Source organism: Apus apus, chromosome 2 (genome assembly GCF_020740795.1).
Source record: "Apus apus isolate bApuApu2 chromosome 2, bApuApu2.pri.cur, whole genome shotgun sequence".
Lineage (NCBI taxonomy): Eukaryota > Metazoa > Chordata > Aves > Apodiformes > Apodidae > Apus > Apus apus.
In genome coordinates this window covers 105,820,140-105,845,366 of record NC_067283.1, presented here as the reverse complement: position 1 = coordinate 105,845,366, position 25,227 = coordinate 105,820,140, and the positions used below count along the sequence as shown (strand labels likewise).

Here is a 25,227-nt window from a genome sequence, read left to right as displayed (position 1 = left end):
ATTGATTAATGGGATGAAATTTAACAAGAACAAAGAGCAAGAACAAATGCTGGATTCTGCATCTGGGATGGAGTAATGCGAGGGACAAGTATAAATCGGGAGAGGAGTGGCAGAGAGCAGCCCTGCAGAAAGGGATCTGGGGGTGCTGGTCGGCAGCAGGCTCAGTGTGAGCCAGCTATGTGCCCTGGCAGCCAAGGGGGCAAAGCCCATCCTGGGGGGCATCAAACAGCATGATCAGCTGGTTAAAAGACAGGATTATCCCTCTGGATTCAGTATTGGTGTGGCCTCACCTTGAGAACTGTGTGCAGTTCTGGGCCCCATAATGTGAAGGTTCTTGAATGTCTCCAGAGGAGAGCAACAAAGCTGGTGACAGGGCTGGAAGGAATGTCTTATGAGGAGTGGCTAAAGACACTCATCAAAACAGACACCAAAACATATGTAACTGTTTACAGGAAAAAAAAAAAAATCTCTTGAAGAAACTAATATCTACTTGGAATTTGACATCAGTTAATTTACTAAGACACACATAACAGCACAAATTCAGTACATATTATTTGTGCCAATGAACACACCTATATATGGAAAGAAGCAAAATAATGGCTTCTGCTGGCTTCTCTATCATGTGCCCATGTGTTAATGAGCTGATGGTTATTCCCTTCCACCAAAAATGTGGTAAAAGTTCCTTCTGGGCACAGGGCATGAGAAGGAACAAACACCAGTATTTGTCTTTTTTCTGTTGAGACTAATTTAGATTCTATAAAAATTTAGCATTTTCACTTATTATTTACCTGCTGCACAACCTACCAGCTACGTTTCAGGGACTAGGAAAAACTGTTACTCTTTGTCAAAATTGTGGCCTCACAGGTGTGAGTTTTAACCTCATGAAGAAGACACAACTAGTCTGGTTATGGGCTGGGGAGAATTTATCCGCTCTCTTCTCCTGCCTTTACCAGATAGGTATGGACTTTTCTGGGTTTAAAGTGATTAAACTGTGCTTGACTAGGATTTGCACTCAGTTTCCTCTCCTGAGTTGGGAGAACAGGGAGTCACCTCACAGTACCTGTTACACTCTGCTTGCATTATAGATTGATATAAATTGTGTTTCTCTCCAGTTGGTGTAAGATGTGCTTTACCCTCAGTAGCACTTGGGCTATTTCACTCCTATGAGACTTCTGACTAAAATGAATTTTCTGCTATTTTTCACATTGAAAAAACCCTCTTTTTTCCTAAAAGGAAAACAGAAATTCTCAGGTTAATACTAATATTACTGTGGAAAAACAAGTGGATGTTAAAAAAGATTTATCAGCCACCATGTTCTAGAACACTGAGAATCCCAGCTATATGGGAAGTTGACATTCTCCCTTTAGAAACAACTGTTAACCTTTCTGACACATATTAAATGTTGACATACAGTGACAAAAAGTATAGCCAGCAAGAGCAGAACATGAATTCTTCAACACTGGATTCATGGCCAAAGAAGCTAAAACAACTCATGTTTAAAGTAGACTTTAGGGATGTGTTCTTGGAGTTTTTCCTACAGTGATCTCACCTGATACTGTGCCACTTGCTTCCTGCCAGTGTAAATAAACAAGTTACACTACTGCTCTGATTTTTAGTGATAAATGAGGCTACCTCACTGCTGATTTCTAAAGTGAGCTTGTGACTTTATCTAGTACTTCTGGTGAGGCTGATTGGGCAAAACACTTCCCAGAGGTTATGTCTGCTAATCTGACAAGGCTATATCTCTGGCGGAGGACACAAATTTTGACTTTTTGTCCATTAATTAAGATCATCTGAGAAAAATATGGGCATATTTGAATGTCTGCAGTATGTGTCACTGGCCTTTCACAAATGATCAGTGATAAAACTAATGTATTAAAGAGAAGTGTGACAGATGAATAAGTGAACAAATAGTTTTCCTATAAAAATCTAATATTTTTTAAAAATAGGGATTCTCTGCATGCTGTGTGGAATTGGGCGTGTCCTAAGTTCATGTTAGATGGTTCTAATGATGTTTTCTATATGAAAAAATAATACATGACAACATCTCTGTTGGATTCAGCCATGAATCTTCCAATTGATTTTGAAATGTGTTCTGTTAGCTGTCCAAATAATCCTCTTTTGAAGTTACCAACAGGTTTATTTGACCCAAAAGCAAACTCAAATGGGATTTGTTCTCATTTCTGTCAGACAACATGCTACACAAGAACAAGGCTGTGTTATGTGCTACACAAGCAGGTACTACTTAAGAAGGAATAAAAGCAACATGTTTTATTATACATGTATGGGACTTGGTACTTTCACAAATGCTCCCAACTACTGTCAAATGGACAAAATGTACATATATACATATATACACACACACGTGCTGTACACACACTTAACACATTCTAATCATATCAGATGTTATCCATGTAGACTCCCACTCAGCATGCGATGGATATCTAAAAACTAATCTTCTGTCTGTGGAAATCAGACCTTCTGGGAATTGCTTTTTTTGGTGTGACTAGGGACTAGGGACAGCTCTCAATTTCCCTGCTGTGACTTGGAAGAATGCTTCCAAATGAAAAACATCATTAGGCACACACCTTGCACTGGAATTAATGTTTCTTTTTAAATGTGTTTCGTTTTGTTTTTTTCCTAAGGGAATTTAGTTTCTAAAAAAAAGACTTAGCAGATATAAAAACATTGAGGATCTCAGCTTAATCCTACAACTATAAATTTGGAACCATTAAAACTTACTGCAGTCTCAACATTTTGAAGAACCTGAATGATCATGATAAAACAACTTCTTGGCCTGTGGCATGATGTCCTAAATGCATCCATTTATTGTTTTTAGAGTGAACTGGCAGCTTAGCCATCAAAATAAACACTTCTCTGTATGCAGCCTTTGCATGACACATGGACACCTACCCAGAGGCTTGTACTCCCTTCCACATAAAGCCAATTTTTTTGTTTTGCAACGTGGTTCTGGTAATCATTAAACATAAAATAACATGCATTCATGGGATGTGACCAATACAGAATCCACACATAGCCATGACCTTAAGGTCCCTGTCCACCTGAAAATACTAGTGATCTTTTAGGGCTGATAGATCCTGGCCCACTGTGAAAGCAGCCGATTCAGTAACTGATTTCTCATCCTCCCCAAAGTCTGGGTTCAAGACACTTTTAGTCCTTCCTTCCCACTGTCTGCTCTTGAACAAAAAGGAGTGACTCACTTAGTAAGTTCTAATGCTAGTTGAAATAATTCGCTCTACAGTCCTGCGCACACGACTGAGAGTGGCATTGCCTACTGCTGATAGAGTGCAAAAGAATTTATTTTTTCAGGCTGACACTTTAGTTACTGTAGCTGTACAAAGGGAAGACCAGACAAATTATTTAAAACTAGATAACACTGAGGTTTATTTGGCAAGAGATTGCAAAACTGTTACTATTTACTTTGAAAGGAGGAAAACAGGTTTATTCATAGAAGCATAAAATCATTTAGGTTGGAAGACACCTGCAGAATTACACAATGAATACCTACAGCTAAGTTTCACAGAACTCACCTGCTTTTCCTATTATAAATGTAAAGAAGGATGGTATGGAAAACAATGGAAGCCAATTTTCCATTTGGAGAACATGGAACAGAGTCCAAGAGGAAAAATAATCCACTAAATTACCAGTTGAGAGACGGGGATGAGACACGTCTCCTTGCACCACTTCAACAACTCACCAAAAATATGCTTAGGGAGATTTACTAAGTAAAGCTATCACTCAAGTACCTAGGCTAAAGTAAAACATGCAGTTCTGCTGGAGTTTTGGGCAATAGCTTGAAATCGTGTTAAATAATTTATTCCCTAGAATTATGTTATGGGTCTGTAAAGGAAACAAAACTATTCCTATCCCGTATCTCCTTCAGTTTCTCCAAGAAGACAGTCAGAGGCAATATTGCCACTTCTGACTCTGTCTTGGGGAAGAGCCATTTCAGGTTCTTGCAGACTTTGCAAGTAGCCACTTCCATGTGGCAGAGGTGCTGAGAGGAAGCCCAGAGAAGCAGCCTCTTCCCCACTGGTTTCTGGCCATGCAGACATTTCTCCCCAGTGTTTAGCTGGTGGTTTTCCAGAGCCTCTCTCTTTCAGCAAAGTGGAACTGCACCTGCTTTCCATTGCAAATAACCACAAGAGAAAAGCCTCTCTGCTGCCAAACCCTTAAAACTGTGGATGTGTTCTCTAGCCAAGTGTAGCAGTAATGATCTATGTAACAGGAGCAATTCCTGTTGATAATTAGTACCATTCAAGTCAGTTTTTAGAAAACTCTCTCCTCCTATGATAAATGCTACTACCTATGAACAGAAACTCAAAATATCTCCACAGACTGCCTTGAGGTGTTACAACTCTACCTAGAATTTGGACAAGAGTGGTACTCCCCTGTCAGCAGCCTCCTCCCTGTTTTGAGGTGGCCTGATGTAGATTGGATGTATATGCATTACAAAAACTCTCCGGTTTGTTGTATTTGGAATAATGGTCATGGATATCTGTGCACTGAAATAATGCCCTCTGGTTTGTATGTTGTTGTTGACCCTTCATTACTCTGGATGACAGCTATGTACAAATGGTTGCCTTCTGCCTGCCTTGTACCAGCAATTGTATATTTAGCAAACCTAGTGTACCAACAACTACTCAAATGACTAATATTTAATTAATCTTAGTCTATACATTGATAAATAAACCCCTCAGTGTCACTGGACCTAGAAGAGCTACTCCTCTAATTTAGTGGTGGAAGATCATGTTTCTTGAAAGCAAGAATATGGTATTTGGTCTGACTTGAAGCAACTCAGTTTTTGCTGTACTACTTCTCAGTTAAGCAATTTCACTGGAAATTGTTAAATTTACATAATTTTTCTACTACTACTGCTCTTACAGATTGGTCACTACTGCAAAGACACTGAGGGACTAAGTGACAAAACTAACAACATTAAATATCAGAAAAATAACATAAATTGGGATAGCTATTAACTGCTCATGTAGTGAGTAGTATATGTAGAGGTTTACATGAGCACATATTACTATGACACTGTCCAGATGCTTTGTTATTTATACTACAATTTCAGTACTACCATGAAGTCTTTTCTATACTCCATTTAAATCCCTACTGTCTAGATATATTTTTTCACACAGGGTTTGAATATTCAGTGATTTTGGACAGCATTATAGACTAGCCACCTAGCAGAACATTATTCTATCTGTGAAGGATAAAAAAATATGATTGACTACAGTAACTCACCTAATCATATTCCTAATAGAAATTATTTTGTATTTCTCAGTTCAAATATTGCTTAATTTATGATAATCTTCCAAGTCAATTAACATTAAGAGAAATAAGGAAGCACTTATGTACTAAACAAGTCCAATCCTGCATTTTACAAGAGGCTTCCATGGTTTCAAACTAATCTTTTTTTAGGTTGCTGAAATCTTGCTCTTTATAGAAAACATTTCACATTTCAAATATATCACAGAATAACCATTGCAACAGCTGTAAAGTCTCACTTAGGGAATTGTTCCAAAGCTGTTGAGAGGAGAAGAGTGCTGAAAAGTGAAATCTTAAAATACTCTCAAGCTGGGGAGGTTGTTCCACTTCTGAAGACTCATGGTTTAGTAGCTCAAGGTTTTATCTTGACAATACCATGTGTTTCTCAAATCTTTTGGTATCTTTTTCCTTTTTATTTAGGAAATTAGGGTAGTCATTTTATATGTCAAGATAATGAAATGTAACACAGTGAACTATGAAGGTGAATTTATAAAACAGGTAATGAAATGGGTGATAAAAGAGAAAATAAACCACCAATTTTATCACAGAAATCTAGGCTTTACATATTTTTCATGCCATCTTGTACACCTCCTGTTTCCAAACTGTACTGAATTACATTTTTCAGATAAGTCACAACGAGTACAATGACAAAGAATGGTAAAACAGTTCCAATTCTTATAGGTTTTGACAGACTGGTTACAATTCCTTGATAGTTACTACAGACTACCCAATCAGCAGCAAATCTAGCTTAAAATAATTTTGTTGAATAAAATAAACTACAGATTAATCCTGCTGTCCCTTAGTTCATAGTCACAAGACACTGATACACCTCGGCTTCCTCTTTAAAGATGTGATTATTATATGAGAGTACCTATCCTACAATGATCCTATTCTCCTTCCTAAAGTGTATTTCCAAGATTTTAAACTGCACTCTGGTTACATACATTTCCTTTTTCTTTGTCTTAGAGAAAACAACAAGAAACCCTATATACAGAGTTTTGGGTGGGATGTACACATGTCATTTTTAGAGAGCCAGATTCCCTTCATTTATATGAGAAAGAATCACGGAATCTTAGGGGTTGGAAGGGACCTCGAAAGATCATCTAGTCCAACCCCCCTGCCAGAGCAGGGTCACCTTGAACACATCACACAGGAACGTGTCCAGGCGGGCTTTGAATATCTCCAGAGAAGAAGACTCTACAATGTCTCTGGGCAGCCTGTTCCAGTGCTCTGTCACTCTCACAGTAAAGAAGGTTTTTCTGATGTTTACGTGGAACCTCCTGTGTTCCCCTTTGTACCCATTGCCCCTTGTCCTATCACTGGACATCACTGAAAAGAACTCTGGCTCCATCCTCAAGACACTCCCCCTTAACATATTTGTAAACATTGATGATGTTGCCCCTCAATCTCCTCCAAACTAAAGAGACCCAGCTCCCTCAGCCTTTCCTCATAAGGGATATGTTCCATTCCCTTAATCATCTTTGCGGCTCTCCACTGGACTCTTTCAAGCAGTTCCCTGTCCTTCTTGAACTGTGGGGCCCAGAACTGGACACAATATTCCAGATGCGGCCTCACCAAGGCAGAATAGAGGGGGAGAAGAACCTCTCTTGACCTACTAACCACACCCTTACTAATACACCCCAGGATGCCATTGGCCTTCTTGGCTACAAGGGCACATTGCTGGCTCATGGTCATCCTCCCGTACACCAGGACCCCAAGTCCCTTTCTCCTACACTGCTCTCCAGCAGGTCAGCCCCCAAACTATACTGGTACATGGGGTTGTTCTTCCCCACATGGAAGACTCTACACTTGCCCTTGTTGAATTTCATCAAGTTTCTCCCCGCCCAACTCTCCAGCCTGTCTAGGTCTCACTGAATGGCAGCACAGCCTTCTGGTGTGTCAGCCACACCTCCCAGTTTAGTACCATCAGCAAACTTGCTGAGGGCACATTTTGTTCCCTCATCCAGGTTGTTGATGAAAATACTGAACAGTACCCGTCCCAGTACTGACCCCTGAGGGAGTCCAGTGACCTCCACTGACCAACTAGATTTTGTCCCATGGACCACAACTCTCTGACTTCTTCCTTTCAACCAGTTCATGATCCACCTCACTACCCGATCATCAAGACCACACTTCCTCAGCTTATCTATGAGGATGCTGTGGGAGACAGTGTCAAATGCTTTACTGAAATCAAGATAAACCACATTTACTGCCCTACCATCGTCTATCCACCTAGTTACTTCCTCATAGAAGGCTATAAGGTTGGTCAAACATGACTTCCTCCTGGTAAAACCATGTTGACTACTCTTAATGACCCCCTCATCCTTGATATGCCTAGAGATAGTGGCAAGGACAAGTTGTTCCATCACCTTTCCAGGGATGGAGGGGAGGCTGACTGGTCTATATTTACCTGGGTCCTCCTTCTTGTAGACTGGAGTGACATTTGCTGTCCTCCAGTCCTCAGGCACCTCTCCTGTTGCCCACGACTTACCAAAGATGATGGAGAGTGGCCTAGCAATGACCTCCACCAGCTCTCTCAGCACCCGCGGGTGCATTCCATCCACACCCATCGATTTATGGATGTCCAGATTGCTTAACTGATCCCTAAACCAATCCTGATCTACCTGGGCAAACTCCTCCTTCATCCTGACTTCTGGAGCTTTAGGGATCTGGGGCTCCTGGGGAGAGTCTGCAGCAGTAAAGACAGAGGCAAAGAAGGCATTCAGTACCTCCGCCTTCTTTATATCCTCTGTCTCTAGGGCACCCACCTCATTCAGCAGTGGGCCTATATTACCTCTAGTATTAGTTCTATCTGCAGTGTATTTGAAGAAGCCATTTCTATTGTCTTTGACCTCACGAGCAAGGTTTAGTTCCAAGGAGGCCTTAGCATTCCTAATTGCCTCCCTACATCCTCTGACAACAGTCCTATATTCCTCCCAAGTGGCCAGCCCCTCCTTCCATGATCCATAGATTCTCTTTTTCCAGTTGAGTTTGCCCAGCAGTTCCTTGTTTAGCCATGCGGGTCTCCTGGCTCCCTTACTTGATTTCCTACTCATTGGGATGCTCAGATCCTGAGCTTGCAAGAAGTGGTCCTTGAATGTTGACCAACTATCTTGAGCCCCTTTACCATCTAGTACCCTGTCCCATGGGACTTCTCTTAATAATTGATTGAAGAGGCCAAAGTTGGCCCTGTGGAAGTCCAGGGTTCTGGTCCTGCTAGGTATTCTGTTCCTCCCACACAGGATCCTGCACTCCATCATCTCGTGATCACTGCAGCCAAGGCTGCCATTGACTGTCACTGCTTCAGACAGACCCTTCTTGTTGGTGAGCACAAGATCCAGCAGCACTCACCTCCTAGTTGGTTTGTCCACCCTTTGTATCAAGAAGTTATCATTGATGCACTGGAGGAACCTCCTAGACTGTGAATGGCTGGCTGTGTAGGGTCTTCCAGCAAATATCTGGATAGTTAAAACCCCCATGAGGACTAAGGCCTGTAATTGCAAGGCTGCTTTCAGCTGCCTGTAGAAAGCCTCATCAACCCCCTCGTCCTGATCAGGAGGTCTGTAATAGACCCCCACAACTGTATCACCCATATCAGCCTGCCCCTTAATTCGTACCCACAGACTTTCCACTTGCTCCTCATTGGACCCTAGCCAAGAAGACTAAGTCCTTTCAAAATAATGAAAACCTGTGTATTTTAATCAACAGCCTTTATAAAACACCCTCAGAAGAATATGAAAATGGTGCAGGAGTACAAAAAAAAAAGGAAGAGAGAAAAGAAAGTGTCCACCTGCCTAATCCACCCAACAATGCTACCAAGGTTGGTACTCAGAACTCAGTATGGCCTCAGAAATTAGCAGCTGGCACCACCTAGTTTTAGAAGAGAAAGAGAGTGGGGGAGAACACAAAAAATGCTATCTTTTATATTGTCTCTTTGTTCAGAACAGGTTTTATACTGTACCTGAGCTACGGTTGAGTGACCTGAACTCCTAGAAAAGCACACACTAAAGCAAGCAAAGGAGAGATAAGAGGAACTGTGGAAGAGTATTTGACAGTGGGTGAATGCCAGGCAAATCAAAGGGGAGGGAAAAGGTGAGAAAAAGCCAACCCATTCCCAAAACACCAAGATGATGCCTTCAGTTCTAAGATAACCAGCTCATGGGGAAAAGCATGGGCATCTCCATGGGGAATGCCCTAAGCATTCAATTCCAAATATTGAAGTCTGTAACAGTGTAAACTCCCAAAGCAGATCAAAGAAAACACTGTTAGTATTTTGCTGTAGTAATGCTATTTAAAAATGGAACACGTATGTTGTTTATGGGGATTGCTATTTTCCAATTTGCAGTTCAACTATTTTATACATGTTTTCTAATAGAAAGCAAAAAAGCAAATAAACTGTAGTCAAATTGCAAATTCCTGTACTCAAAGTGTTAATTAAGCCTATGTATAATAGTAAACTCTGATCATTTTTACATATTGAGCTCACACAAATACTGGAAATAAAGTATTCTGGATATTTTCTATACAGTGCTATCTTATTAATTTTGAAAGACATTAGTTAAAAGCTGCGGTCACCAATTTATCACTAAGTTTTGAGAAAAACACCATGAAATGAAAGCAGCAGTTGGTTTTCACAGCATTTTTCATGGATGTAGAAGCATAAACATCTGCTTTTGTGTCTTTTTTTTTCAAGTTTCTCCAGGCTTGAAAAATAGTTATGCACCATAAATATCACTCTATGAGTCATTTACTTAAGTGAACAGCTGCCTCCTAATTAGCCAAATGCTCTCCATTTTAAATCATACAGTTAAATGAACACACTGCAACAGGCAAAAGAATGAAGTGCAGGAACTTTACTAAATTGATGAAATGGCAAAAATTTATTCTTTCTGTAGCAGCAAACAACAGAGGTCATTTCCTTACCCTGCAGCTACGGACTGAGACACTTAACCAGCATTTGCAGTAGACTGTGGGTCTGAATATAGAAAACCAGGCAAACACTAGAGAGTCTTGCTTAAATATATGAAATTATACAGCTTTTAGACCATCACTGTTTTATACTAATTTAATAATGGCAGCTTTGTTTTTTCTCATGGAATTACTGAACAGTGCTAACATCTGTAAAGCCAGATGAATAGGCATTAGCAAGGATGGCTGTTCATGTTTACTGGAAAACTCTTCAGTTCCATAGTGATTTAGAAAGCTAATCAAATCTAAACAAAAGAAGAAGCAGGCATGCCTTCCTGGAAGAAGCCAAACCAAACCAAAAATAAACCATCTTTTTCTCATAACCATTCTCGTCCATCATTCAAGTCTTGTATTATTTATTTATTTATTTTATTTTATTAGCCTAACTGTTGGCAATAGAAAAGAACTGCATGAGTCAGGACTTTCCCTTGAGCCTTCTATCCTGCTTTCCTAAACAGAAATTATTTTCATCTTAAATACAATAAAAATCCAATGTAGATCCACAGTTCTCAAATGAAATTCAAGTGGCTGAAATAACCCCATGTGTATAACGAGAATAAAGCAACTGATTTATCTGTAACTAATGCTATGCAGGTCCACCTTTGAAGGGCACTAGGCTTTTGGCATGCTTTTGCAAAGTTAATTCAGGACAGGATTGATAACGTTTTTCATTATATATTTAAATCTTTAAACAATTAAGACAAGATGCAGATGCTAAGACAGTAAGAGCCAAAGGATCCATGAAACCTATATTTGAAATCCCTGCTTAAAGTATATTTTTCATTAAATTCTCAAGTCAGATTAAATCTAATGAAAAGAAACACCCAACAACCAACAAAACAAAGACACAAAGAAACCAAGGAAAAAATACTCAGGTAGTTTTTTTTTTTTTTTTTTTTTTTCCTGAGAATCTATTTTTCACAGAAAACTGACAAAGCTTAGAGAAAGGGCTATTGTGCATGGTTGGGCAGATTCTGCTCCGTTTTTCACTAGGAAGAACAATGCACACATTCCTTCTTGTTCTTTATTAATTAGAAATGAGATACACACTTAAACAATTAAGCAGGTCTACAATCTCTTTACAACAGTGACCTCCAGTGAAAGATAACCATAAAATGAATAACTTTCTAACCGGACAGCCATAGTGAGGCGCTTTAAAAAGGAAATTGCTTTACAATATTTGCCATATTTCAGTTTTGTTTCAGAAACATTAAATAGAGATAGAAGTTATGAATACGTTATGAACAGAGTTTCAGAAGTCCAGTACTCTACACCTTTGCTTACCTTATCAAAATAATTTCTGAAATAGAATTGTGTGAGATGTGATTGTTTGCAAGAGAAAAAGACTTGACTTGATAACCCCTCAAAATCCATTAAAACCCTGTATTCATAACGATAATCAATACAGAAAAATCCCAGGAGCTACAGGTACTTTGTGTTAACATGATCCCTGATAAGACTTCTCTACTATCAATTAGGAATTAAACCCCAGCTTCTCATTTCAAATGACTTTATCCTACTGTTTTGTTTTGTTGGTTTTTTTTTTCATTTTATCCTTAATGCATCAGAGTTGGGTGCTTAAAGTGACATACAATTAAGTACACCTACCTTCCTGATGGTTTATCAATTTTACAGTGATCCATCCACTCATCCAGTCCCACAATCCTGTGAAATACGTCCAGTAAATCAGACAAAACTAAAATTAAAAAGCCACTCTTCACACATAGAGGCTGGAAACGGGTGCCCACAGACCCTGCTAATTTCTATTTCAAATGTATAATTTAGGGTTTATAGGTGTTTTTCTTTTACTTTGTAAGACATAAACTACTTCTTGAAACTTGGAGCCTATGAAAGGAAATGACAAGTGGACAAATAACTTCTGCTCTAATCTGTACTGCCACTCAGGAACTGATTATTTTAAGGAAGGTGTTTTGCAACATGCTCCTTTCATTCTGCTTTCCTCCATATTTGCAAGAAAAGTGAATATACTGCAGTAGCTAAAAAAGATTTTATCTCAAAACAATAAATAGTCACAAATTGAAAAGCTTTGAACAGAACCTTGATTGTTTTACCAGGGAGGTGGAGGGCAAAATTTGTTATTAAAAGATGCAGATGCCATCTGTTCATTGGGAAAATAAACTGCATCATTCACTTAGTATGTCTCTTGCCAATATGCATGAATCAAACAGAAGTCACATATTTTTGCAAAAATTATTCATATTGCACATGGAATATGAACACTTACTTTTTAAGCACAGACATCACCTCTTCTTATCAAGAGCCTTTAGGAAGGCCCCGTGCAAGAAAAAGTGGCTGAATCCTCACAAACCATATTCTTCTGAATCAAGCCCCCACCTGGCCAGCAATTCTCTTCCTGCTCTATTGACAACACCTAGTGCCAAATAGGCAAATTATTTCAGGAGTGGAACAGCCACAGGTACAGCAGGGGGAGGAACTGAGTACTATTACGTAAAGATTAACTATTTGAGCTCTGTCTTATTGTGAAGGGATTAAGGCCAATGGCAAGGAGAAGAACAAGAACAGAAACGGGCGTAAGGAAAACAAGAAACTTTTCAGGAAAGGGAAGAGGACCCTAAGTTTTAGGTTTCAAAGTCAAAAGTTAGAATGGATTCACAGAGGGGATTACAACTGTCCATGTTTATGAAACCCACCTCAATTGTGGGTCAGGAGTCTGTGCACAGCCAAATGCCTTTTTAGCTTGCACTGCCTAAGACTGTTGTGTGTACATAGAAAAGACACATGAGTGTCCACAGGGAAACACCAAAGCCAAAAGAATCTGGTAGAATTTTAAAAGTATGCAAGCATCAAATTCTGCAGTAATAACAATAAAAACCTGCAAATAATAATAAAAATTCTTAGCTTACACAGCCTATTATTTTACAATCAACTATTTCTTACACAGAAGAATAAATAACAAGACACAGGAAGTAGAAAATTGACTTTAGATAGACAGCTTCATTATTTCTACAAACTAATGATGTTTCTTTCACCTTAAGTATCCTAAAAATGCATAAATTGGTCTGAGATTCTTCTGTCCACAGGGTTTAGTGACAGATTTTTCCCTTTGTTCAGAACACTCAAATTGAATTAGTCACTTTGAACTTCTGTGCACTAGGAAGACATGCAACCAAAACAACGGAAAATCAGACGTTTGAAAAGATAGGTTCTGCAGCAGTGAACTGAAATAAATTTGTATTCCCAGATTAGGGGGCAAGAAGTCAAGTGTAACTTCTCATTCTCTCCTTTTCTCACTCTCCAACCGTAGATACGTATTCTATAGCACAGGACATTTTCATATCCCTCTTAATCTTAGAGTGCTACTTGCCTGGAATAAGACAGCCGTGCATTTTACTGATAGCCTCAGCTGTAGGTCAGAAGTCTACACACAAATCTTCCAAGTATGACCAGCATATAACTCTATGCATCATGTACCCAGAGACAGATCAATGCCCAATGACTTTCCATCTACGTGTATAATGGCAGAAGTGAAGTTCATAAACTTGCAGTCTTCAGCTTTGTACCTCTGCAGTGTGGGTGTTTTAATATGCACAGTGGGCCATGTGTTGCAAAAGGATGTAATTAATTTAAAAGCCTTTATGTATTGCCTCACCAACGTGTGTGAATTAAACTCAGATGGCAGAGAACAGTCACCATCCTCAGCTGTTTGCTATACTTCTTGCCAACAGATTACCATCAACATTGCATGGATGGGCACACCACATATGAAGCATATCCTGACACCATCGTAGTTAACAGCCTGATGTTTTCAGGCAAACCAAAATTGACTCTGGGCTGTAAAATGCAGCAGGAGATGCTTCAAAAAAGCTCAGGAGTTTATATAGTGTGAGTTGGGCAAACTGCTCAGGAGAGTTTCTTAATCAAATATCTCAAAACACTGTCCCTTGCTCAACCTCAATACTCAAAACATATCTAAGCAGCTTAACACTTTGAAATCATGCAAGTGCAAAACCATTTTTTTGTTGTATGTTGTGGTTGTTTTTTTTTCAGCCACACTGTTGCATATTTACTTTTTCAGGTAATGCAGGTACTTCTGTTAATCTCTTGCTTTGGAAACACAGAAAAAATAAAAAAGATTACAGGTCTGTCAGGGTGACTGGTCTAAGAGCCTACTGAGAGTGTGCAGCTTCTCCAGGGAGTGATTTATCCATTCCAAAAAAGCTAGCTGAGATGTGGAATTGCTTTCTGAACTCTCACCATTCCTGAAGCACAAAGCAAGACTATGTGATGGTCTTGGTGATGGCCTCAGACAATGCACCTAACTCTTAAACATTCAGTTGGATGTCTCCTATCCTAAGCAAACTTCTGTTCTGACTCAGGTTGCTTCTCACCATGCATTTCCTCTTTTCTCAGACGGAAAGAAAAAAAAAGAGAAAGGCATTTCAGCCACTCTGTAATCTAGATTAATACCTGTCTACTGAATTTTGACATTAGAAAGATTATCCTAATGCTTAGCCTAGATTTTTCCTCCTTTAATGCTATAATATACTCTTAATTACACACCCACTTTCTCCTATGCTAAATAGATCTACTGTTACTATGTATGGAATTCAGAAGAGATATTTCCAAGACTATGCACAGTAAAAAGAGCTTGCTCTTGCATTTGATAAATGGGTAGAGTAGATACCATAGCAGAACAAAAGGAAATAACATGCTTCTGAAGACACCCTTGGCTTTGCCTTTTCATGTCATCTACATGACTCATTTAAATCTCGAGTATTCTCTGTAGGACTGGCAGGATACCATACATATCTGAGGCTGAGGCAATACTAAAAATTCACAGGTAGTCTCTTCATCCTGGGATTTCTGACTGCTATGCATGCATTAATTATTTCCTACAGAAAACAGATTTTGTGGATTGTTATTAATAACAGCTAAAATGTGAGTTGAAAATACCACTTGAGATGTCAAAATGCATTTTCTCAGAGAAATTTGTACTTAAATTCTAGCTTTAAGATTAAAAAAAAAAAAAAGCTAAATTATGACCTCTAAAAGTAAGTATCAATGTATTAAGATGATTTACATTTGGTGAGGACTCCACACTTTGCATAGCTTTTTGCCTTAAAATTCTTTTTCTCACCAAGTAACTTTTTTTTATTTTAAGAAGAATAAAGGAAAGCTGCCATTCAGCCTAAATTAGATCATTTCTAAACTAAAAGCCCTCCTAAGAAAATTCAGCTTGGAATAAACCTCCAAAATAAAAACAATTTTTTGCTGCTTCTGCTCCATAATGTTATTTTCTTTTAACACTAAAACTTCACAGAGTCATTACCATTCGGAAAAGATATGAGACAAAGTCTGTCCAACACTGAGTCAAAAACAATTTTCTGATGAACTTTACTATGGCAAGGAAAATAAATTAGGAATAAAGGTTGATGAAAAAGAACATGTAAGATTTGATATTTTATGGAAAAAAGAAGTCCCAGAGTGGTTTATGGAAACAATAGATGCATTAAGAAAAGCCATATAAAATATCTGAAAGAAAAATAGTACTGATTTCTAAAGCTAAGAGTAAACTTTGTTGATGGGTGCAAGTTGCACTTGTGCATTCCCTATTACCATTTGGTTTTGAATTGTACACACTGTTAATCTATGCAAAACCCTGTATTTTTTAATAATGTAAACATTCTGCTTCTAGGCTGATTTATTACCCTTATTTCCAAAACGGTAAGGTCTTACAAATAGAGACATTTGTAAAGTCTGTATGTTTTTACAGTAGCTTGTACAACAGAGGCCTGACTTATTAAGGCATCTGAATTCTCTAAAATGAACTAAAAAGTATCAATAAAACATTCTTAGGAAGGGTGAGATGGGTTAACAAACACACACTGAGACTGGGTATTCCATTATCTTTTTTTTTTACAGGTAGTGCATCTGCCTTTTTTGTGGAGAGGAGAAAAAAGTCTTTAGTCACTTAACATCCTGTTTTGCAATATTATCTCAACACAAAAGTAAATAATAGTCTGTCACTTCAGACATTCAAAATATTGGCAGTTACTTCGTTAAAATCCATGGGAGTTCTTTAAGGTTCCATGGATTTTTTGATAGATTAAAGTGAAAAAAACATCCTAAGTATAGAGAAATACATAATGGGATTTACGAACAGATTCTCAAACAGGAGAAAGGGTGGAAAAATAAAAGGTAGGGCAAAAAATGAAATGAGAGATTTAATTGCACTATAAATATACATTATTATTGTACTTCTCAGCCTTAAGTGAGGAATAGAACAGTCTACCAGAAAAAACAGTTTAAACTGTGACAAATGAGTTTTTAAGTCACAGAGGGAAAAAAAAAAGCCTCAAATATGCATGATTTGTAAGGGTTTCTTCTTCCTTAATTATAGATATTTGATGTGACATTAAATGACTAAGATGACCAGATTGTCAGTTTTCATCAGCAGAAACTTCAATAAGATGACAACAAATAACATTTGAAGAAATTTTTGTCAGAGGGGGCTTCTTCACAAGAAATCCATGCACCATGGAAATGCTTCTCTGAAATCCTCTCTGGGTCATTGCTGAAGATGAACAATTTAGTGAGATAAGAAAAATACCAAGGAAAAGGCAAAGGGGGACAGATGAGCACAAAGCAGGCACTGGCTCTGGCAGTCCACAATGACTTGATAGAGAAATCTGTGGATCCACATTTCTCAAGTATCTTGTCTTCAGGGAATGCACATGATCAGGTATTTTCAGAAGTATCTATTTCTGCGTCTTGATTTAGATGCCTAATCTGTGAAGAGTCTGGTATCTAAGGAAACTGGAGGTGGATATTACGAAAAACTGGGATCTAATTTTTTTCCTCTGTTTCAGTGTTGCATATCAATGAAGCACTAACAGTCAAAGGGTGTATGAGGATCAAAGAGTCAAGTGCTGGTGAAACATTTGGAACACGTGAAGTGCAATTTAAAAGCTGAAACAACGGCTGGACTGGGCCTAAGCAGCCTCACTGAACTGGCTTTACAACACTGCCTGATGCTGGTTTTACAGAACCTGTGTTCATTCAGGGCTTTCCCAGGTAGAAAACTTCATCCCTCTTTTCCTGCTGAACTTCAAAGCCTGCACACTCCACTGCTGGACACTACAGTTCTTGATCTCACAGTTTGTTCTTAAAGAGGGTTAATGACTGGTTCTTTGATACTTCTCTGATTCATCTACTGAAAGAGAATCACCACTCCCAAAAACCTATTCAAATATATTTGTCTGCATTAAGGTTTTGTAACTATGTGCCAGTTCTACAATATATTGTGTAATCACCCCCACAAATTTTGCTCACCACCCTCAAAGCAGTGATTCAAGAATTGCTTTTGCATTAAATGACTTTTTATCTTATTAATTAATTCCTCCAAAGCTAATTTTGAACTTCAGCCTTCTCAATTACGGTGTTAAACAAGAAAAAGTGTTCTGCTTCATGCATTAAATGGCATATCAAATAAATGACCTAGTTAAAACTTATCAGCCTGTGAAGAAGTTGCAGCATTTTTGTTCACCTACAATATTTTTGTTCACCTGCAGTGCTTGCTCTAGCCGCTTCGCTTTTCAGAATTAAAGTGATCATGCTGTCAGCTTTGATCACTGCAGATGCTTTCCAGGTTTTGCTCTTTCCTGAAATACAAACTTTAAAGTTAACTTGCATGAATTGAATTTAGTCATAATAACGCCTTGGCAATTACCCTACCAGCTGACATAGACAATTTAGGCAGCATATAATATTTAAATCCTTTCTGCTCACTTCACTTTTTCCAAAGACTGTCTAAGGCCTCTCTCTCATATAGTAGAGCAGTCATTTTAAATAGTGCTTCCTAATGAGAAGGCTCTACAGTAGTAATCTCCAAATTATGGAGAGACACAGCTTTAAGTAAAAAGAAAAGGGATAATTTGCTGTAAGTTTTTTCTGAATGATGCAGATGTTCTGACATTCAAGAAAAAAGAAAACAGCTCAGTCCTAGCATTGTTATCTGAATATCCTAGATTTTTTTTTTCTTAAAATTACCTATATATGTTGCAGTTATGTAATGTGAGTTGCATGTTCCAGAGTTTAACAGACTCCTCCACTCTTAAAAAACAAGTGGGAAAAAAGGCAAAAAAAACCCACCCAAAAAAACCCAAAAAGGAGCCATTTCTTGATATTCATCCTGCAGTCTTCTAGTTCTCAGCTCCTTCAGAGTCAAGCAACACATCTCACCTCTTGCTATCTACATCCTTTAAGTTCTGCAATACATTATTGCCTGTGCTGATACTTCTATGGACATTGTCAGTCCTTATGAACACAAATGAGATTAAATTCAGTGCCTTGAAAGTAACTTTGACAGACTGGGAGATTTGTCACTGTCATCCAGGAAATCTCTTGCAGAGCAAGAAAAGAAATGCCAAACTTCCACTTAAATTCTTGATGTAATTTTGACAATAAAGTGCCCAAAACTAAACACAAGGAATACTGGTTTCATTGGTGCCACAACTGGAAGACCCCATGCCCTGATGGAGCTCTGTAAAATATAGAGTCTGCATGTCTTCTGCTCCTTTGGCTGTGGTTGGGATGGTTTTGATAATGCTGTGTGTAAGCAGTACTGAGTACAGACCATAGAAGCAAGCAGTAAGAGTGGCAGGAGAAAGCTGAGACACAGCATGGCTTCTAATTTGTGTACTAGCTTCATCTACCTGAGTGGAGTTTCCTTCTAAAGACCCCCTGCCTAGAAAATGTTCTGCACAATTTTGGAAAACAATACGCAGTGCCTGTGATGAATACTTGTAAACTAGGAGCTTGACAGAGTCTATGGAAAGAGCATTGCTGAAGGTGAGCTACTGCAGCTTAACATTATTGTGTGCATCATTATCACCCACACAAACCTTTTGATGGATGGATGAATAATTCCTGTGTGGGGGAAAGTAACACCAAGTGATGGATTTTGCCAGCATAAATATCACCAGCAATTAGCTGGAACAGTTGGAAGGAAAAAAAAAAAAAAAAGTAAGAAGACAGTACATTCAGCAGTTCAATTTAGAAATACAGTAATTTTTAGATAAGCAATTCTTATTGAGAGTTTTATATACCATGACATAAGAGAGCCTTCAGCATGCAATGAAGTTTGTTCTGCCTTTGTTATGATTGCAAAAGGGATGCATAAACAATCAAATATCTTTCAGAGAAAGTAAAGAATATTTTCAGTTTGGTTTTCCATCTGTTTTGCTAATACAGGATATGAATATTCTTGTGCTATATGACCTCTATATAGACAGTCCCTCACAAACGATACAGTGAAATACTCTATACCCAGTACTTGGCTAGCATATGTTTAACATTTATTATGGATAACCCAAATTTTGCTTATGACCAATAGAGCAGACAGTAATTATAACACAGGATGGCCCAGTACCTGCCAACCACATGAAGAAGGCCCAAAGAGCTCTTATCTCAGAAGAACAGCCACTGATATTCCTGTCTATCAACTAAATTGTGCTTATTTTAAAAAAAAAATTAAAAAAATAGTCTTTTCAAGAGGACTGAGACATACAATGCTGCTGTGTGCTGCTAACTCAAGTCTCAGAAACTCTCCTTTTTGGTATGTATTATACTTTGTAAGAAATCTCAAACTAATCTATGCATTGTTTCTTAAATTTTGTCAATATGTTCCAGCTTTGTCTGCATCCTGGAGCATGAAATATGCCTGTAAATCACTTGTCTCTCTACTAAGAATTGCTCTACTTGCAGTTACTAGAAAATGACAGAACAAGTGGCCAGAAAATGAAAGCAGAAAACTCAAATTGCTGATGTAGCACCTCTGTGTCACTGAAGCACAAGAGTGATTTCTAAAGCCAAGAGAGAAGGAGCCACTAAATCATGAACAATATTGGGAGAAGTCTCGTACAGTGGAATTTAAGCAGGGCATGCAATCAAGGGCTAAATGATAAAGCATGTCAGTAGGCCAAACTAGCTTGAGGAGGGCTTTAAAAGCCCTTATTTAAAGAATGGAACAGCCTTTGAAGATATGCAGTTCTGTATCTGTATATATACATATGAGTGATAGAAAGAAGAAAACAAATATCTTTGTTTCTCGATGTAAAATTAAAGAAACAGATGTGCCTGAAGCACAGTTGAGCTGCTTCATGTCTTTAAAAGGTCTTATTTTGGTATGAATTCAGAGTATTGGAACAAAAAATCAAATCTTAGGAACTTCATGCAGCTTAACTGACTGATGTTGTATGCTATATACATATAGTTTTTAGAAGTTCATAAATTAATAAATAAATAGGAGCATCATGCCACTGCTTAGATTGTAAAAGTATCCTATCCTATCCTATCCAAAAGATTAAACATTCCCCATTGGTTTCATGCTTCCTCCGATGCAATCTATGTAGCATCAATGTCCTTTTTTTTATTAAAAATAAATAAATAATCAAACAAAAAGCAACAAGCCACAAACAAAACACAACATGAATATTTCTGAGGCAGCCCCTGGGCTATTTTCAAGCCTGCTAAAATATATGTATATGCTTTCTTGGTCTTATACTGAGTGCACATATTAGCCAAAAGATTAAATGGTATTTGGTAATGACATTACCTTATGAATCTTGGGAATCCTTTAAGAGATGCACTGCAAGTTATAAACATTTAGTGGAACATAGGGCCATGTAGTAGGGGTTGCACATGCAGATCCTTGGTGTCCAGATGGCTGTAACACTGTCTTCTGTGAAATGGTGTGTAAAGGTACTATTTCCACAGGCATTAGGTATTGACTTCTTCTGTTTTTTACCTGAAAGTTGAACAAGGCCTATTTAGTTACCAAATGCTCTTCTGAGCAGGCAAATTCAGCTAGTGAAGGGAGATTACATATGGATAGACCTATATTCGAACAGGTTACTGACTCAATTGAAAATCCTATTTAAAATCTTACCTTATGGATGTTAATATTTTTTTAAAATACCATATTTGAATATTTTGGAGCAAGAAGAGAGAAAGCAATTAATTACATTAGAAATACTACAGCTTGAATAATCTGAAAGAAAGTGGATATATTCAAGAATGAGAAATCCGAGTCCCATTTTTTCATTTTGGTTTAGCAGAACTGTGTTTTCTATTGTAACTGTGCTTTTTGATGCTTCATTTATAATCCAAAATGCAGTATGGAGTGGAAAATGTGTATAAACACACACACATACTCTCTTTCTCTTTATATGACATACACAGCATGTGACAAGCAGTAGAAGAAATGGATACAGTTTGTGGCAATAAACTGAAGCACAGTTTAAGACTGATAGCAAAATAGTCCTGCCACTTGTTCTGAGATTTGTATTCTGATGATTGCTGTTTTCTGTTAATTTCCTTTTGACCATTAGGTGTCTTTATTTCCTTCTTATTAAAGGTTTACTACATTTGTGTTCTCTCTCTCTTAGGTGCAGAAGCACTTTGCTTCCCCTTACCTCTTTATTTTCAGACACTTCCCCACAAGCACATACTAATCTATTTTTAATGATCTTATTCCTACACTGCCTAAGCTCTAGAATAAAATGTTTATGTGCAATATCCTGTAGATCAGAGATTATTTTCTGTGTCTGTACAAGAGATTGGTTTTAACTTAAAAGTCACGTTGGGGCAGAGCTAGTTTTTCTGTACTTGAGGATCTGGTAACAGAAACTTAAAAAGCAGCTATATGAAACGTTTCTGCTCTAGTTATATTGCTATTTTTGGATACCTGGGTTGTCCTTTGTGATTTCTCAGATCCAGCTACAGCGTATTTCAAACACCAGGCCCCATCTTGCATGTTTTTAGAACTATTATTTTAATGTAGGAATCAGCAAAAGAAAAACTGGCTTTATCCTGGCTCAAACCAGGACAATCTAATTGAGCTGTTGGAATTGCAATCACTGTATAAACTAGCTGTCATGTGTCTTAAAGGCAAAGTTACCTTGGTTTCATTAGAAAAAAATGAGATGGAGAGCAAAACTGGGTATCCATATACAGATTCTTCATTAAGGTAATGAAATTGACTTAAAAACAATGCAAGCTAGGGCAAAAAACTCTTTCCTTTGGAGATAAGATCTATATCAAGTTCAGCATTAAAGTACATAGCAAAGATAGAACATCAATCCAGCAGGTTACCACAGATGGTTTCACCTTCATTTTCCACATTCTACTCCCAAACAGTTGTGGGAAAAATGGGAAAACAAACAAACAAAAGATGATACAGATTTTTGATAGCAGTACACAATCAGAATTCCTGTCTCGCCTTGACTGGAAATGCCCTGAAGGACAGAGAGGAAGATACTCTGGCATTATCTGTCAGCTCATTCCAGAGAAAGCATGCTGACTGCATTCCACCCTGGGCTGAGCTGCCAGGTTGCTATGTAACTCTGAGTTCCTCCTCTGTGAAGTCTGTGTCTCAATGTATTGACCTTTTATGAATAGAATAATGATATTCACACACCCATTTAGGGAAAATTATTTATTGCTTTTATTATTCTACAGTCTTGTTGAGATTTCTGGCTCCCTTCCAGTCCTTTTTATTTATTTATTTTTTTAGTATTGAAGAAACAAATCTGACAGTTATATTTCACATCGTATATTGACTGAATTGAAAGTCTTAAAAATTAATGAAGAGAATGGATTATTACTTAAGAAGCAGAAAAAAATAAGAAAAGCAGGCTAAATAAACAATTTGAGTTGTGACTTCAGTGGGGTAGTTAATGATTCAAATTAGCTTGGTAAAGGATTTTGAAATAGACAATCAATGCTTTGATGTTTTTTAGTCACAGTAAACTAACTGTATCTCAAGCTGTATAGCTGAAAGGAAGCCTTGGGGAAATTAGAACACTGGGTCCATCAAAAGACAGGGCAGAAGAACATTTTTAAATCACTCTAAAAGTATTATTTAAACTATATTAATGGACCTCAGTAATTTCTGCTATGTACTTATGGAAAGGCCACACTGACCTAAACTGATCTTATCTTATTGAAAATGACACTTTAATACCCTTTTCTCTTGTGTCAGAGGTTGGCAGGCTGATTTGTTCAGTATCACTAGCAATTCTACACAGAGAAATTTCTCCTCAAACAAGTCAAAATAGAGATTTACAAGAACTGGATGGCTTTCATTTCAGTAATTTTCAGTAATTAAGTCCTCAGAACAAAATGCTCTAGACTACAAAAAATACTTCAGTACACATACTTCAGGGAGCTGATATACGTGAAGTCTCTCTCATTCTTTCAGAGGTTACTTTGTTTTTCTGAAGTAATTCTCTCTCTTGTTCCTTCACCCCTCATAAAAATCCTATCCACTGGTTCAGTGACATTCTCACCTTAGGCTCTCGAGCTGCTGGCTGAAGGCCAACTGAAATCTTCCCGGTCAGGATTTAGAATAAGTCATGTGAACATAGTGGGTTTTCCAGTGCCTTTGTCTGATTTAATTACTCTGTGGCCAGAAGGACAATCAACTTCTAGACTTCAATACAAATTTAAAAAAAAATAATTAAAAAAATGCAGCTGCTCAGCTTAACAAAGGACTAAGGCCCATGTAGACCACGCAGTACACCACATACCTTGTCACATGCAGCACAGAAATGATGCAGCAGCCTAGGTAGAGCTTTTCCAGTGCTGCCAGTATTCTTAAGTCAGTTAATTCAGTGGCTCAGACCCAAATGTAGGTCTTTCAAGCCCACATTCAGTGAACACACACACACATGGTGCTTAAGTTGCTGCTAACTTGAAGCAAAAGAGAACCAAAATTGGAGATCTGTCAAATGTGAGAGCTCTTCAGAGGAAAAAACCACAAATCAGGGCTTCACTCCAGAATGTTTTTAACTGTCTTCTGTGAATGCCAGAAAAAGTTTTCCAGAAGGCATTCAAAGACGAATTCAATGTGTGTCACAACATCAATATACAGAATCTTCTAACTAATTTAATACTTCCCTCTCTAAGTAGAAAGTAATAGAAGATACTTCCTGAACTGAGCACAACTTTCAGAGATGGAAAAGTATTTAAGTGGGAATCCCATAGAATGATATACCACAGGAAAATTCAACTTGTAGAGTGTAGTTACACCTCTAAAGCTTTTCTTTCCATTTTGGAGAAGAAAGTCTCGTTCTTTCCATTAATTTTCTCCCAGTGACATATGGTAAGAAGTGAAACATTATACTCTCATGCTCTTTATATCCTACTTTCCAGTTCGTAAGAAAGAAGATGGATTAATGAAGACACGAAGGAAAGACAAAGATCGGAGAAGAAATATAGTTCAGACAAGGGACAGCAGGTAAAGAGAGGCCACTCAGTGAGGCATTTGGACAATAAATGGATGGCTGCAAGGGACTTAAAGCAAGGTACAAATTGAAAGAAAGCTACTACATGTTTTATTTTGACTCTTGTTTCACGCATACATTTCTCAGTGATATTACTGTCTCTGCAGTTAATACTAAAAATTTATATTTATACTTTTGTTGTTGTTGTTGTTTTTTTAAATTCCCATACTAAAGGATGCTCAGTGGTTATTTGGTGGCAGTTGCTGTTAATGCATCCTATACACTGTACAATGATTCTAAGATTCATACCACATTTCATTTGCTGATTTCACTGTCATAGATCCATGACAGGAATTATCCGGTGAAAGTATTTTTTTGCCTATTTCAAATATCAAATATTTATAGGTGTATTAAGAAGCATTAGTATCTCAACAGATTATTAAGTTTACTATAATCAGATGCCAAGATCTCAAATTATCCTGTTGTTTTGATGGAGGTTTTTGAACACTGAATTTATCAGAAGCTTCTAGCCTGACAGTGCTGAGGGTCAGACACAAAATTCTAAACATGCTCTCACTGGAAGCATTTTATAAAAAGAAGGGTTAACATCGTGCTCAGGGATTTGACATACTAGACCAAGCTTCACTGAACTTTTTGTTTCTGACAAACTGAGCAGCAAGTACAGAATGCATCTCATGTC

At 37.9% G+C, this 25,227-nt stretch overlaps 1 protein-coding gene across 4 annotated transcripts in view; it reads right to left on the bottom strand.

The window, feature by feature from the left end:
* The window catches only part of DLGAP1 (DLG associated protein 1), a 411,297-nt gene that overhangs the window by 183,099 nt on the left and 202,971 nt on the right, over positions 1-25,227 (bottom strand). For 3 of the 4 annotated variants that reach the window (XM_051611840.1, XM_051611837.1, XM_051611841.1), the window contains one exon: positions 20,858-21,049. The exons of the other annotated variant lie outside the window; for it this stretch is intronic. The gene's annotated coding sequence lies outside the window, so the exon portion shown is untranslated. The remainder of the gene's footprint in view (positions 1-20,857; positions 21,050-25,227) is intronic. 4 annotated transcript variants of the gene reach the window in all.